This window comes from Gorilla gorilla, chromosome 13, assembly GCF_029281585.2.
Source record: "Gorilla gorilla gorilla isolate KB3781 chromosome 13, NHGRI_mGorGor1-v2.1_pri, whole genome shotgun sequence".
Classification (NCBI taxonomy): domain Eukaryota; kingdom Metazoa; phylum Chordata; class Mammalia; order Primates; family Hominidae; genus Gorilla; species Gorilla gorilla.
This window is the reverse complement of record NC_073237.2, coordinates 52,930,244-52,944,459: the sequence shown is the minus strand read 5'-3', so window position 1 is coordinate 52,944,459 and position 14,216 is coordinate 52,930,244. Positions and strand designations below refer to the sequence as shown.

The window sequence follows — 14,216 nt, the reverse complement described above, 5'->3', positions numbered from 1 at the left end:
TTGTATACAACTGGTAGCACAATAGGTCTATTTACATCAGCATCACAACAAACACATGAATAATGCATTGTGCTATGACTTTATGACAACTACGATGCAACTAGGCCATAGGAATTTTTCATCTCCATTATAATCTTATGGGGCTACCATCATATATGTGGTATGTCACTGACTGAAATGCCATTATGCAGTTTATGACTGAAAATAAATTAATTGACATTATGGTATAGTTTGAGATGAAAATAAGTAATAAAGGAAAATTTAGAATGTAAACTAAACATTAAATTCTAAGTCCTCCCAACCACCTGAATGGACCCCTCCTCTTAGCCCAGTGCATTCCAAAGTTAACCTGAAAAACTAGCTCAGGCTATGATGGAAAGGAGGGGTTGGACATACCTCATTATACCCTCCTCTTTTGGAATTTAGGCACAACTCACCAACATTAACATTAAAACAGAGATTTTAAGACTGACAAAACAGACTCTTTGTAGCAATAAGATACCAACATGACAGAGAGCAGGCCCTGAAAGAAACTGAAGTATTTTACCCATGTCGACAAAAAGAGTCACATTCTGTAAAATATTTGAAGATACTTATTCTGAGCCAAATATGAGTGATCATGTCCCATGACACAGCGCTCAGGAGTGTGTCCTGAGAACCTGTGCCCAAGGTGGTCTGGGTGCAGCTTGGTTTCATACATTTTAGGAAGGCATGAGACATCAATCAAATACATTTAAGAAACACATTGGTTTGGTCCTGAAAGGTGGGAAAACTCAAAGCCGGGGGACTTCCAGGCTATAGGTAAATTTAAACATTTTCTGGCTGACGGTTGAGTTTATGTAAATTCATCTGATCCACAGAAAGGTAATTTCAGGTTAAGATAAAAGATTGTGGAGACCAAGGTTATTCTGAACTCTTACAGTGGTTGCTCTTAGAGACAATTGATGACAAATGTTTTCTACTCAGATCTTTAACAGGTGCTAGATTTTAGTTAATCTCTTTAGTATTGGGAAGGCCTAGAAGAAAAAAGATTTACCTATTTAATAGAGATTCTTTACAGATGCGAATTTTCTCCCACAAGGGACTGCTTTTCAGGGCCATTTCAAGATATGGCAAAGAAACATGTTTTGGGGTAAAATATTTTTATTTTCTTCCTTGTAATAGTACGCCAGAGTCAGGTTGGAAAGTAAATCATGATACATAGAGTTAAATAAAACCCATCTGATGAGAATTTATGGTTTGTAGGGCATGACTACCCAGACCACTTAGACAGGAATTTGGGCAAAAAACAAACAAACAAAAATAAACAAACAACAACCAAAAAACAGAGCTTAATCCTCACCCTCAAATATATTTGACATATTTTGAAATGGTCCTACAAAGAAAACAATAAAACAAAAATAAAATCCAGAAAACCAAGTGCCCTAATTTTTCAGAAATTTGTACTCCGATATTTTCTGACAGCACAAGTAAGAGAATTTCAATATTTATTTGTGCCATATCTTTCAAAGAATTTTAAAGAGAATATTGTCCATAAGTGTAATCTTCCTTTACAATAATTTACTTCCTTCCTTCCTTTCTTCCCTCCTTCCTCCCTCCCTCCTTCCGTCTTCCTCTCATTCACTTTCCTTCTTTCTTCTTTTCTTTCCTTCCTTCCTCTTTCCCTCTATCTCTCTATCTCTCTCTTTCTTCTTTATAAATACTTTTTAATCCTCTGTAGCCTCTTCAGAAAAATTTACTAGAGAAAACATTTAAACATTCTAATTTGTATCCTTCCAGATTTTTCATAACTTCTTCCAACATTTCTATTTAGAAGCTATTTTTCTTTTCAATATTGAGACACAGTTAATCTGACTTTAAAAACGGTTATGAGTCTCTCCACTTGCTGTATTCCCCAAAACAAAGGATATCATGAGATTTATGCAACAAACGAGAATTCTTGTACTATTCCAAAGACTCTGATTCTGTTTCTCCTCCGCTACTCCCATTTTGCATTATAAAAAACTCAGGCAAAATAACCCTGATCACAATTCAAGTATCATCTCCACACAGATTTCCATATGGTAATTTTTGATAATATGAGTTCAATTTGTTTACCCTTTGATCTCCTTATTGCTTTTATCCTCCTGCCTAGTACTAATTCATGAGGACAGAAAACACCTTAGAATTTTTGTGAATAATAGCAATTTGGACTCAAATTTATCTATCTTTACCGAACAATTCCATATGTCCTTCTCTAAGCTCACCACCTTTCGCTATTCCAACTCCACAACTGCCTTGACTGCAGACTTGCTCTGGCAACAACTGTCCCACTGTTTACACCTCCATACACTCCCAGTACCTATAAGGCCTTTTGTGTTGTACCTATAAGACCATGTTAGAAATTTCTCTCCTCATAATGCCTACCCCATTAAATCATACACGTGTTATAATTCACCATATCCTACCCAAATAATGTATGAAACATCCTTGTATATCAGAACTCACACAGTACATTGCTACATGTATACATATTAGTTGGGCTAAAAGAAAAACATATTTATCAAGATTTCTACATGAAAGTGAATTCCAATAAAACAGAACTGACCACAAGAGGTACAATTTAGGCTACTGTTAAAAGATATAACTTTTACCATGAAACATTATATTTCTTTTATTTAGTTTTAAAATTAATTATAAAAAGCTAAATATTATTTTAAAGATATTATTTTTTAAAAAATCATTTTTCTTCTGTTTTCCGGTTCCAACCTTCGCACTCTGGGACTTCGATGCGGCCCAGGATTTCCACCATTTTATCGAAAATGCTAAATCTTGGCAGTGCCAAGGACGTCTGAAGATGGTAAACCATTCCTCCACAAAACCACAGCTCCCCTGCGACCCAGGTGCTGGTAAAGGGTAACAACGTAGGAGGCCCAATCCCCTCGCGCTTCTCAGAGTCCCCGGCTTTCCGCCCCTGTGCCAGACGACGGCGTCCTAACGGCCACCCTCTCCCAGGAACCTCCAACAACGGCGCCCAAGCCACAGGAGCCGCCTCCCACCTGAGGCCCGCACGCGGTGTTCTCCCTTCTCCCCACCCGTAGGGGCGCCCCACTTTGGCCATGCGCTTCCCGCCCGCACTCGCCGCGCAGCCATGAGGGGCGGGCCTCAACTCACCGTGGCCAATACGGACCGCTGGCGCGGGGTCTCTGAGGGAGCGAAGCGGCGAGCGGGCTGCAGGCCAAGCAGGGCCATGCGGCGGTAGTGGCGGCAGACAGGACAGAGCTCTGGCAGGAGACGCACAGCACGTCAGGTGAGACAAAGACAGACGTGGCCAGCGGGACAGCACAAGTGAGGTGAGGCCACGTGGTGCGAGCTCCAGGGCTGCTGAGGCAGCTGGTTTGCGCAGGCACCCCAGTCACGAGGGGGCGCCCTGCCCTCGCCCTGCCCCCGCCCTGCCCCCGCCCTGCCCGGACCCTTCTGCCCAGCACCCCCTGCTCTGCCCTGCCTCTTCTGCTCAGCACCCCCTACACTACCCTGCCCCTTCTGCTCAGCACCCCCTGCTCTGCCCTGCTTTTTCCATTCAGCGTCCCCTGCAGCCTCCCAGCCCTCATTCACCTCACTTTCCACCCGCAATGTCCTACCCACTAAAAAACTCTCTTGCCACCCTCCCCTGGGCCCGAACCCCACCCACCCCACACTAAGTATCTCTTTTCTCCCGGGTGAGGTGAGGGACTTGGCACCCCTGCCCCTTCCCTTTGTCTTCCTCTTTACCTATGCTTCATATGCCTCTCAACATGCCCTGGCATTGGCAGAGTTTATAGCACACTGTTCGCTAATGAGAATTAAATCTTCCGTAAAATGTCTATATGTTAATTCTTAACACTGAAAACCAAGAACAAGTTTTTGTAGTCTGCTGATGATGTAAAAAATATTCATGGCAGGGTCAAATAGTGTTTGGACCCAGTAGAGAAGGTGATGTAGTTATCTGTCACTAAAGCTAATTTTCTTATTATTTATTTATTTTTTTTGTAAAGACGGGTCTCACTGTCACCCAGGCTGATCTCAAACTCCTGGGATCAAGCCATCCTCTTGCCTCGGCCTCCCAAAGTTCTGGGATTACCGGCATGAGGCACTGTGCCCAGCCTCTCTTGAGGGAAAAGTAAATATGTTGTGATTTTTAAATTTAGTACTGTAATAAACCTTTATCCACTACAAAAAAAGTCAGTAATATTTCATGTGTGGACTAACAAGTATACTTGTCAAACAATGCTATACCTCCAAGTTCACAGTTCACCTATTTTAAACTTTAAATACACAAAAAAATCCTGATTGGTCACATAGAAAAAAATAAATAAGTAAATTACTGTCTAAGGTCACTTGCAAAAAAAATTGTTTTATATGTACTGTGTTCTCTTCAAAGAGTTTTACATGCATCAACTAATTTAATCTTTATAATAATCCTATAAGATAGAATTTTTTCTCACCATTTTACACAAGGAAAGTAAGACTAAGAAAGTTCCAAGTTAGCGCAGCATTTATGGGCAGAGCTGGGAGAGAAATCAGGACAGTGCAGTGACAGAGTCTATAAACTACTCAGCCTTTGGGCTTCAGGGACAAGTCTTGGATTTCTTCTTTTTTTTTTTTTAACTTACAATAATATTAGTATAAAAAACAAACATTACCAAGTGTTTGTTATGAGAAATGTGTGGCCAAGATGCTCCAAAAAGGTTGAGAATGATAAAATAAGTCAAAGTAAAGAAGTCCAAGTAGTGTTTTTGAAAAAAATATGTATAATAAATTACCTAGAAGTAAAAATTTTAATTAACTTTTTTATCTGTACTAAAAAATTTGGTATTTTTTATTTATATCTGCCACATTCAATTATTTTCTGTATTTTCTCTGCAAAAGGATTTGCTTGCTGTATTTAGGTACTAAATTGAATTATTAATAGTTACATTTTCCACAGAAATTTCAGGGAGGTTTGATCTAATCTTGTTGGTCTCCCTATCTCTTATAATCATTTCTTATTTCGTTTCTAACTATTTCACTTAGGAACTACAAATGAAAATTACTTTCTCAGCTAATTACAATTAATTTGGGATTCTTTTTCCAGCTAAAAATTCAATATTGATTTATTTTCCTTTGCCATGCACAATTGCTCTGAAATGACAGGTATTCTGAAATTACTTTTCAAAGGCTATATGTTCTGGTGGTTTAAAAGCATGGGCTTTGGGGTTAGAGAGCTCTGCCAATTTCTAGCCAAGTGCGTGCCTCATTTTCTACATTTACTCTTCTTAAAAAATTTTAAATATATTAAACATTACTAAATTGTACCTCTTAGTGTATCAACATATTTCAATAGTATCTACATGTCTAGTATACATTCAGTTTAACCATGTCTTGTATACATTCAGTTTAATACTTACAAATCTGTACATCTTTTTGCTCGTTTTCAAAATAAGTTTGTTTTAATTGAAGAATACTATTATTCATCATGTGCATATTGGTTTGAAATATGTATACCTTGTGGAATGGCTAAACCAAGCAAATTAAAATTTGCATTTCTCCATATACTTACCCTTTTTTTTGTGATGAGAACACTTAAAGTTTACACTCTTAGAAATTTTCAAAAATGCAATACATTATTAACTGTAATTTTAGATTACTAAAATAATTATCTTTGTTCTTTAATTTTCTTTGAAGCTATGATTATGGAAGGAATCGATGCATGGATCAGGTGCTATTATTTTAGTGAAAGAGAAATTACTATCCTCATGCATAAAATAGCTACGTGTACTGAAATGAAACTCAAAGTGGGGATGGATGTTAAACTTGAACAATTACTTTTGGCAAGACAGTTGGCATAGTTACAGTGTTACACTTTTTCTATTTCTATGCTTCCACCTACTGCTTATTTCCATTGACTCTTGTACCACCCAACCCATTAGATAAGCTGAACTGGGTGTAAATAGAAGGAAACATTAATAATTAAATAAATTTGAAATCACTCCAATTTTTACAGAATGTTTTTCTTGCCTTTTGCCTCCAAAACTGAATATGTGAGCTCTCTTGGAAAATGAAGACAATATTGTTCCTCTTAAAAAATATATTATTAACTATAATCACCGTATTGTACAATAGTTTTTGAACTTATTCCTCCTATCTAACCGAAACTTTCTATCCTTTGACCAACATCTCCCCAATTCTCCTGCCCACCTCCTGGTACCCACTATTCTACTCTGTACATCTATGAATTCACCTTTCTAGATTCTGTATCTAAAAAAGTGAGATCATGCAGTATTTGCCTTTCCGTGCCTGGCTTGCTTCATTTAGGATTATGTCATTCAGGTTCATCTATGCTGTCACAAATAACAAGATTTTTTTTCTTTTTAAAGGATAAATAGTATTCCATTGTCTATACATGCTTACCCTAGATATATTGTGGGTTTGGTTCCAGACAACTGCAGTAGTAATGCAAATATTGCAATAAAGTGATTCACATGATTTTTTTCCAGTGCATATAAAAGTTATGTTTACACTGTAGTCTATTAAATGTGTAATAACATTATGTTACAAAATACATATACCTTAACTGGAAATCCAGCATGTATTATTAAATTTTATTTAATGTGTACAGCTGGAACTACTGGTTGACTTTTAAGCAAGGTGATCTTTTATAACTTGTGTATAGCATTTCACTATTTATATTAATATCTTTCCTTTTAAAAGTAAATATATCCATTAAACATTCTTAATGTTGGTTGAAGATGATCGTATTCAATCAGCAATTATATGAACATTGAAGCAAAGCCTCTGGGTATTGCATAATTGAAAATAGAACCATAGATTCCCAATTTGAAAAATCAGAGGATGAAACAGCAGTAATTTTAAAAGTTTTATGTATTTGTGTAAATAACCAGTAAAAGTTACATTTTTATTTAAAATAAATTTCGTCTGTCATTTCATCTTAATATAATTAAGATAGTCCTATTTCTGGCCAAAGGAAATAAAGGGAAATTTTAGATTTTTATGCAGATAGAGAGTGAATTGGTGGAGAAAAATAACAGGTTATAGTAATAATTTCCAATATAATTATAGGAAGATAGTGGTCGTTAGTACCTCCACCAACATCAAACTATATATTTAATCTTCTGATTTTTGTTTAATCAGCTTTAGCAATATGTTCATGCTTAGATACAGAACCTTAATGAGTAACTTCTAATTTCACCCTATCTATTCTGTTCTAATTTATCTAATACTCTCCATTTTACTAATTTTGAGTTGTACACATCAATGCATATCATAAGGAAAATATTTTCCCATTTTACAACATAAAAAATTATTACAAACCTTTTCCAAAACAAGACAGGTACTATTTACTGGGTTACTTACACAATCAGGATTACCTAATATCAGGTTGCATTATTATTATTATTATTTTGAGATGGAGTTTCACTCTTATTGCCCAGGCTGGACAAGCTGGAGTGCAATGGTACAATCTTGGCTCACTGCAACCTCCGCCTCCTGAGTTCAAGAGATTCTCCTGCCTCAGCCTCCTGAGTAGCTGGGATTACTGGCATGCACCACCACAGCCAGCTAATTTTTGTATTTTTAGTAGAGATGGGGTTTCACAATGTTGGCCAGGATGGTCTTGAACTCCTGACCTCAGGTGATCTGCCCGCCTCGGCCTCAAAAGTGCTGGGATTACAAGCATGAGCCACAGCGCCTGGCTGGTTGCATTATTTTTATAGTGACATATTTATAGTGAACGAAGATGACAGATTTGAACAACACAGAATCTATCGGACAGTACATATAGGACACGTAGAGGACAGAAAAAGCATAAAAATCTTTTAATGTGTAATACTTATAAGAAAACAACATGGAATGAAAACTCAGGTATGAGATGAAAACTGAAATACAGAAGCATGGTTGTAACATGGTAGGTGTCTTTCTTTCCCTTGGCCTCAGTTTCTTCATTTCTAAAATGGAGAGGTGGGAGAAAATGACTAGTTTTTTTCAAACAGAAGTTGCATGCTAAAATAGTCTGTGAGATACACAGACACAATGTAATCAAATAATGTCAGCTGAGGAAATAGCAATTTTGTGAGCTTTCAGATCAAAATGAAGCTAATGCAATCAAATGATGGTACAATCAGAAGGATTTCTGAACATTTACTGCTTAAGCAGCCTTCTGACGCTTGGCTGTCCATAGGAATCCTAAGATGCTGTCATAAATATTACAGTAAGAAATAAACAATAAAAACTGTGTAATCACAGATTTTAAGATTAGTCAGCGTTCACTACCACAACTAGAAAGACTTTCTAGTCTGGAATACTGCCATATTTTAGGAGCCTTGAGAATTAGTCTCTGAGATGGAGATTAAGTTGGTTAAGAAGTACGCTTGGGATCAATACCTGGGCAAGGAAATGGGAAAGAAGCAGGAAGGAGGAACAAAAGTCAAGCTATTATGCAGACCCAACAAAAGTCTCAACTAACTTGGTGAGAAGTTCAGTAGCTTGAATAGCCCAATAGGTCTTCAGGGTCATCCTAAAATTGGATTGGATGGCCCAAAACTTCTGTTTCAACATCAACCAATTATTAAGTATGGGCTTCTGCAAAAAAACAAAATACACAGTCATAGGCCAGGCAGCTCTCTAATAGCTGAGGCAATCCCTGAAGAGAGGTTTGTCTTCTGACAGCATTCTTGGCAGAAGGGTAGTAAGTCCTTCATTGAATGGAAAACTGGAAAACTGGGGAGCCCATAATAGTAACTGCTATAGTCCATCTTTTGCAGCATTCTGCTTGACTTCTTCCTGCACATCCTGGGAACAGCTTTTCCAGAATTAGAGTTGACCTCTACTTTTGAGGAAATTTAAAAAGGAAGATTCAAGGAGTACTCTACACTCCCCAAATGCAGCAGCTGGTGTGAGGATGCAAGTGATTCTCATTGTTTCTCACTACTATTGTGTATTTTATATTTTCAATCTCCTCTAGCACCCCTGCTAATCATGGTGATTTATCTGGTCTCTGGCTCATGGAATCCCCAACCTACTCATCATGACTCCCATTGACAAGAGTTTCTTCTCTTGTGTTTATTGTCACAAGTGAACAAAACAATTGCAATAAATGGTCTCTCAAACATATAATTAACAGCACAGTTAATTACCAGTGCCAATTTTTTTCTCTAGGTTATCTTAAATCAATACCACTGATAGTGTTAACAATTGGTTTGCTACTTTACAGTGGGTGCTATATGTGCTCCCCTACTCCTCAATGATAACCAAAAGCCAAGTGATCAAGGTCCACAACATGATCTTAGTGCATTATCAAACAAGTGTTGTAGTCTATGATCTGCAAGAGGGTGACTCTCAAGTAGAGTTGGACATACAAGTTGCTTACTAGTAAGGGCATTTGAGATCAATATCTATGGAAGGGAAAGGAAAGAAGAAAACTAGGCAGAAGCTGAACTGTGCTGCAAGCTCAACAGCACCTTTACTAATCCAGTCAAAATGGCTGTTAAGGGTTTGTCCTGTATTTGTTTCATTATAGTCAGTATTTTTTATTTGAGATGAGGTCTTGCTCTGTTGCCAAGCTGGAGTACAGTGGTGGGACCTCAGCTCACTGCAATCTCCGCCTCCTGGATTGAAGTGATTCTCCTGCCTCTCCTCAGCCTCCCAAGTAGCTGGGACTATAGGTGCCCACCACCATGCCTGGCTAATTTTTTTTTTCTTTTTGTATTTTTAGGAGAGACGAGATTTCACCATATTGGCCAGGCTGGTATTGAACTCGTTATAGTCAGTACTTTATACTTCCATTTAGTAGTTGTTAGAGGTGAGCCAGCCTGGGAGACAGCACTACCTTGAGCCAGGCTGAGGCAATCTTTGAAGATCCTTCAGAGACTAAGGTTTTCTGCCATCAGTATTATTTAATAGTTGGTGTCACTGGTCCTTCATTGAAGAGGAACCTATGTGGTACATTGCAGAATCCAACAGTTGTCATTAATAATAATAGCCCCATATTCAGACATATGATATTAAAATTTTAAATCCTTGATTCATTAATTAAGAAGTTTCAGGTAATATACAAGTTTTTCTGAGTTTGGAAACAGTCTTAACCCTGGAAGTTTAAAAGCTTCCATGATTAGAAAATAAAATAAAAAATATTTAAATTACCCCATTCACATATAGTTGACATTTAGCAGGTATCAGATTAATTGGTAGATTAACAAGATGATTAAGTAGTTAGTTAACATAATTAATAGGTTTGGGTGCCCTTCATTAGATATAGGAGTCAATAAAATGGAGTACCTGTCATGGAATTTACTTAGAGAGGAGGAAGAGACTTTTAAAATGTGTGAACCAATGCATGGGGTGTAGTTATAAGTTCTATGGAGAAAAGAATAACACCAGAAGATAAACAAATGAATAAACATTTGATGGACTCCTCATAAATATGTTCTAATTTTATACAAATGTTTTAAGAGTTACAGTAATTTTCATTTTATTGGTGAGAAACATAAGACCAAAAAAGTAATTAAATTGCTTGAAAATCGCACATTTAAGTGGTAAAGCCATCATTCAAAGCAAGATAACATAGGCTTTAACAGCCCAGCTCTTATATCTGCATTCCCATGTATGTCGCAGCATTATTCACAATATCCAAGGCATGGGATCAGACTAAGTGGCCATCAGCTGATGAATGATGAAATAAAATGTGGTATAAATACATAAGGAAATACTATTTAGCCCTAAAAGGAAGAAAATTATGTCATTTGCTGCAACATGGATGAACCTGGAGGACACCATGCTAACTGAAAGAACCCAAGCAAAGGCAGATAAATACTGCATGATCTCACTTATGTTCTAATATGGTTTGTCTCTGTTCCACAACCAAATCTCTTCTCAAATTGTAATCCCCATTTGTTGAGGGAGGGACATGGTGGGAGATGATTGGATCGTGGGGGCGGTTACCCCCATGCTGTGCTGGTGATAATGAGTTTTCATGAGACCTGGTGGTTTTGAAGTGTGGCATTTCTTCCCTCACACTCTCTCTCTCTCCTGCTACCATGTGAAGAATGGCCTTGTTTCCCCTCACCTTCTGCCATGATTGTAAGTGTCCGGAAGCCTCCCCAGCCATGCAGAATGTGAGTCAAGTAAACCTTTTTTTTTTTTTTTTTTTTGTAAATTATCCAGTCTCAAGTTGTTTTTTATAGCAATGTGAAAACAAACTAATACCAAAAAAAGAAAAAAAAATGGTATCAGAAGTTGTGTATTGCTTTAAAGATACCTGAAAATGTGGAAGTGACTTTGGAAATGGGTAATGGGCAGAAGTTGGAAAGGTTTGAAAGTCTCAGAAGAAGACAGATGAAGAAAAATTGGAAACTTCCTAGAGACTTGTTGAATGTATTTGACCAAAATGCTGATAGTGATATAGACAATGAACTCCAGGTTGGGGTGGTCTTGGATGGGGATGAGGAACTTATTGGGAACTAGAGCAAAGGTCACTCTTGATATGCTTTAGCAAAGAGAGTGACAGCATTTTTCCCCTGCCATAGGGATGTATGGAACTTTGAACGTGAGAGAGATGATTTAAGGTATCTGGCAGAAGACATTTTTAAGCAGCAAAACATTCAAGATGTAACCTGGCTTTTTCTGAAAATATATAGTCATATGCGTTCACAAAAAGATGACCTGAAATTGGAACTTATGTTTAAAAGGGAAGCAGAGCATAAAAGTTTGGAAAATTTGCAGCGTGACCATGCAGTAGAAAAGAAAAACCCATTTTCTGGGAAGAAATTCAAGCCTGCTGCAGAAATTTCCATAAGTAATGAGGAGCCAAATGTTAATATCCAAGGTAATAGGGAAAATGTTTCCAGGGCATTTCAGAGTTCTTGACAGCAGCCCCTCTCATCACAGGCCCAGAGGCTTGGGAGGCAAATATGGTTTTGGGGGCCAGGCCCAGGGCCCTGCCATTCTGTGCAGCCTTGGGACATGGTACCCTGCATCCCAGCTGCTCCAGCTGCACCCACGGCTAAAAGGGACCAAGGTACAGCTCAAGCCATTACTTCAGAGGGTGCAATCCCCAAGACTTGGTGGCTTCCATGTGGTGTTGGTCCTGCGGGTGTACAGAAGACAAGAGTTGAGCTTTGAAAGCCTCTGTCTAGATTTCAGAGGTGTATGGAAATGCCTGGATATCCAGGCAGAAGTCTGCTGCAGGGGTGGAGCACTCATGGAGAATATCTATCAGGTAACACAGAGGGAAAATGTGGGATTGGAGTCCCCACACAAAGTTCCTACTGGGGTACTGCCTAGTGCAGCTATGAGAACTGGGCTACCATCCTCCTGCTCTAGCATGATAGATCCACTGACAGCTTGCACTGTGCACCTGGAAAAACCACAGATACTCAATGCCAGCCCATGAAGGAGCTGCCCAAAGTCTTGGGAATCCACCCCTTGCATCAGTGTGCTCTGCATGTGAGACATGGAGTCAAAAGAGATCATTTTGAGCTTTAAGATTTAATGGTTGCCCTGTCAGCTTTCAGAGTTGCGTGTGGTCCCTGACCCCTTTGTTTAGGACAATTTTTCCCATTTCGAATGGAAACGTTTACCCATTGCCCTTACCCCCATTGTATTTTGGAAGTAACTAACTTGATTTTGGTTTTACAGGCTCATATGTGGAAGGGACTTGCCTTGTTCAGATGAGACTTTGGACATGAACTTTTTTATTTTATTTTATTATTATTATACTTTAAGTTTTAGAGTACATGTGCACAATGTGCAGGTTAGTTACATATGTATACATGTGCCATGCTGGTGTGCTGCACCCATTAACTTATCATTTAGCATTAGGTACATCTCCTAATGCTATCCCTCCCCCCTCCCCCCACCCCACAACAGTCCCCAGAGTGTGATGTTCCCCTTCTTGTGTCCATGTGTTCTCATTGTTCAATTCCCACCTATGAGTGAGAACATGCGGTGTTTGGTTTTTTGTCCTTGCAATAGTTTACTGAGAATGATGGTTTCCAATTTCATCCATGTCCCTACAAAGCACATGAACTCATCATTTTTTATGGCTGCATAGTATTCCATGGTGTATATGTGCCACATTTTCTTAATCCAGTCTATCATTGTTGGACATTTCGGTTGGTTCCAAGTCTTTGCTATTGTGAGTAGTGCCGCAATAAACATACGTGTGCATGTGTCTTTTTAGCAGCATGATTTATAATCCTTTGTGTATATACCCAGTAATGAGATGGCTGGATCAAATGGTATTTCTAGTTCTAGATCCCTGAGGAATCACCACACTGACTTCCACAATGGTTGAACTAGTTTAAAGTCCCACCAGCAGTGTAAAAGTGTTCCTATTTCTCTACATCCTCTCCAGCACCTGTTGTTTCCTGACGTTTTAATGATTGCCATTCTAACTGGTGTGAGATGGTATCTCATTGTGGTTTTGATTTGCATTTCTCTGATGTGCAGGGATGGTGAGCATTTTTTCATGTGTTTTTTGGCTGCATAAATGTCTTCTTTTGAGAAGTGTCTGTTCATTTCCTTCGCCCACTTTTCGATGGGGTTGTTTGTTTTTTTCTTGTAAATTTGTTTGAGTTCATTGTAGATTCTGGATATTAGCCCTTTGTCAGATGAGTAGGTTGCGAAAATTTTCTCCCATTTTGTAGGTTGCCTGTTCACTCTGATGGTAGTTTCTTTTGCTGTGCAAAAGCTCTTTAGTTGAATTAGATCCCATTTGTCAATTTTGGCATTTGTTGCCATTGCTTTTGGTGTTTTAGACATGAAGTCCTTGCCCATGCCTATGTCCTGAATGGTATTGCCTAGGTTTTCTTCTAGGGTTTTTATGGTTTTAGGTCTAACATTTAAGTCTTTAATCCATCTTGAATTAATGTTTGTATAAGGTGTAAGGAAGGGATCCAGTTTCAGCTTTCTACATATGGCTAGCCAGTTTTCCCAGCACCATTTATTAAATAGGGCATCCTTTCCCCATTGCTTGTTTTTCTCAGGTTTGTCAAAGATCAGATAGTTGTAGATATGCGGCGTTATTTCTGAGGGCTCTGTTCTGTTCCATTGATCTATATCTCTGTTTTTTTACCAGTACCATGCTGTTTTGGTTATTGTAGCCTTGTAGTATAGTTTAAAGTCAGGTAGCGTGATGCCTGGAGCTTTGTTCTTTTGGCTTAGGATTGACTTGGCGATGCAGGCTCTTTTTTGGTTCCATATGA

The 14,216-nt window shown here is 38.4% G+C and overlaps 1 protein-coding gene across 2 annotated transcripts in view; it reads left to right on the top strand.

Moving 5' to 3' along the window:
- Positions 1 to 3,135: 3,135 nt before the first annotated feature.
- Positions 3,136 to 14,216, top strand: part of TYRP1 (tyrosinase related protein 1) — a 1,209,372-nt gene continuing 1,198,291 nt past the window's right edge. Inside the window, exon 1 of one of the 2 annotated variants that reach the window (XM_055351058.2) lies at positions 3,136 to 3,289. The gene's annotated coding sequence lies outside the window, so the exon portion shown is untranslated. The remainder of the gene's footprint in view (positions 3,290 to 14,216) is intronic. The other variant, XM_055351059.2, reaches the window with a different exon arrangement.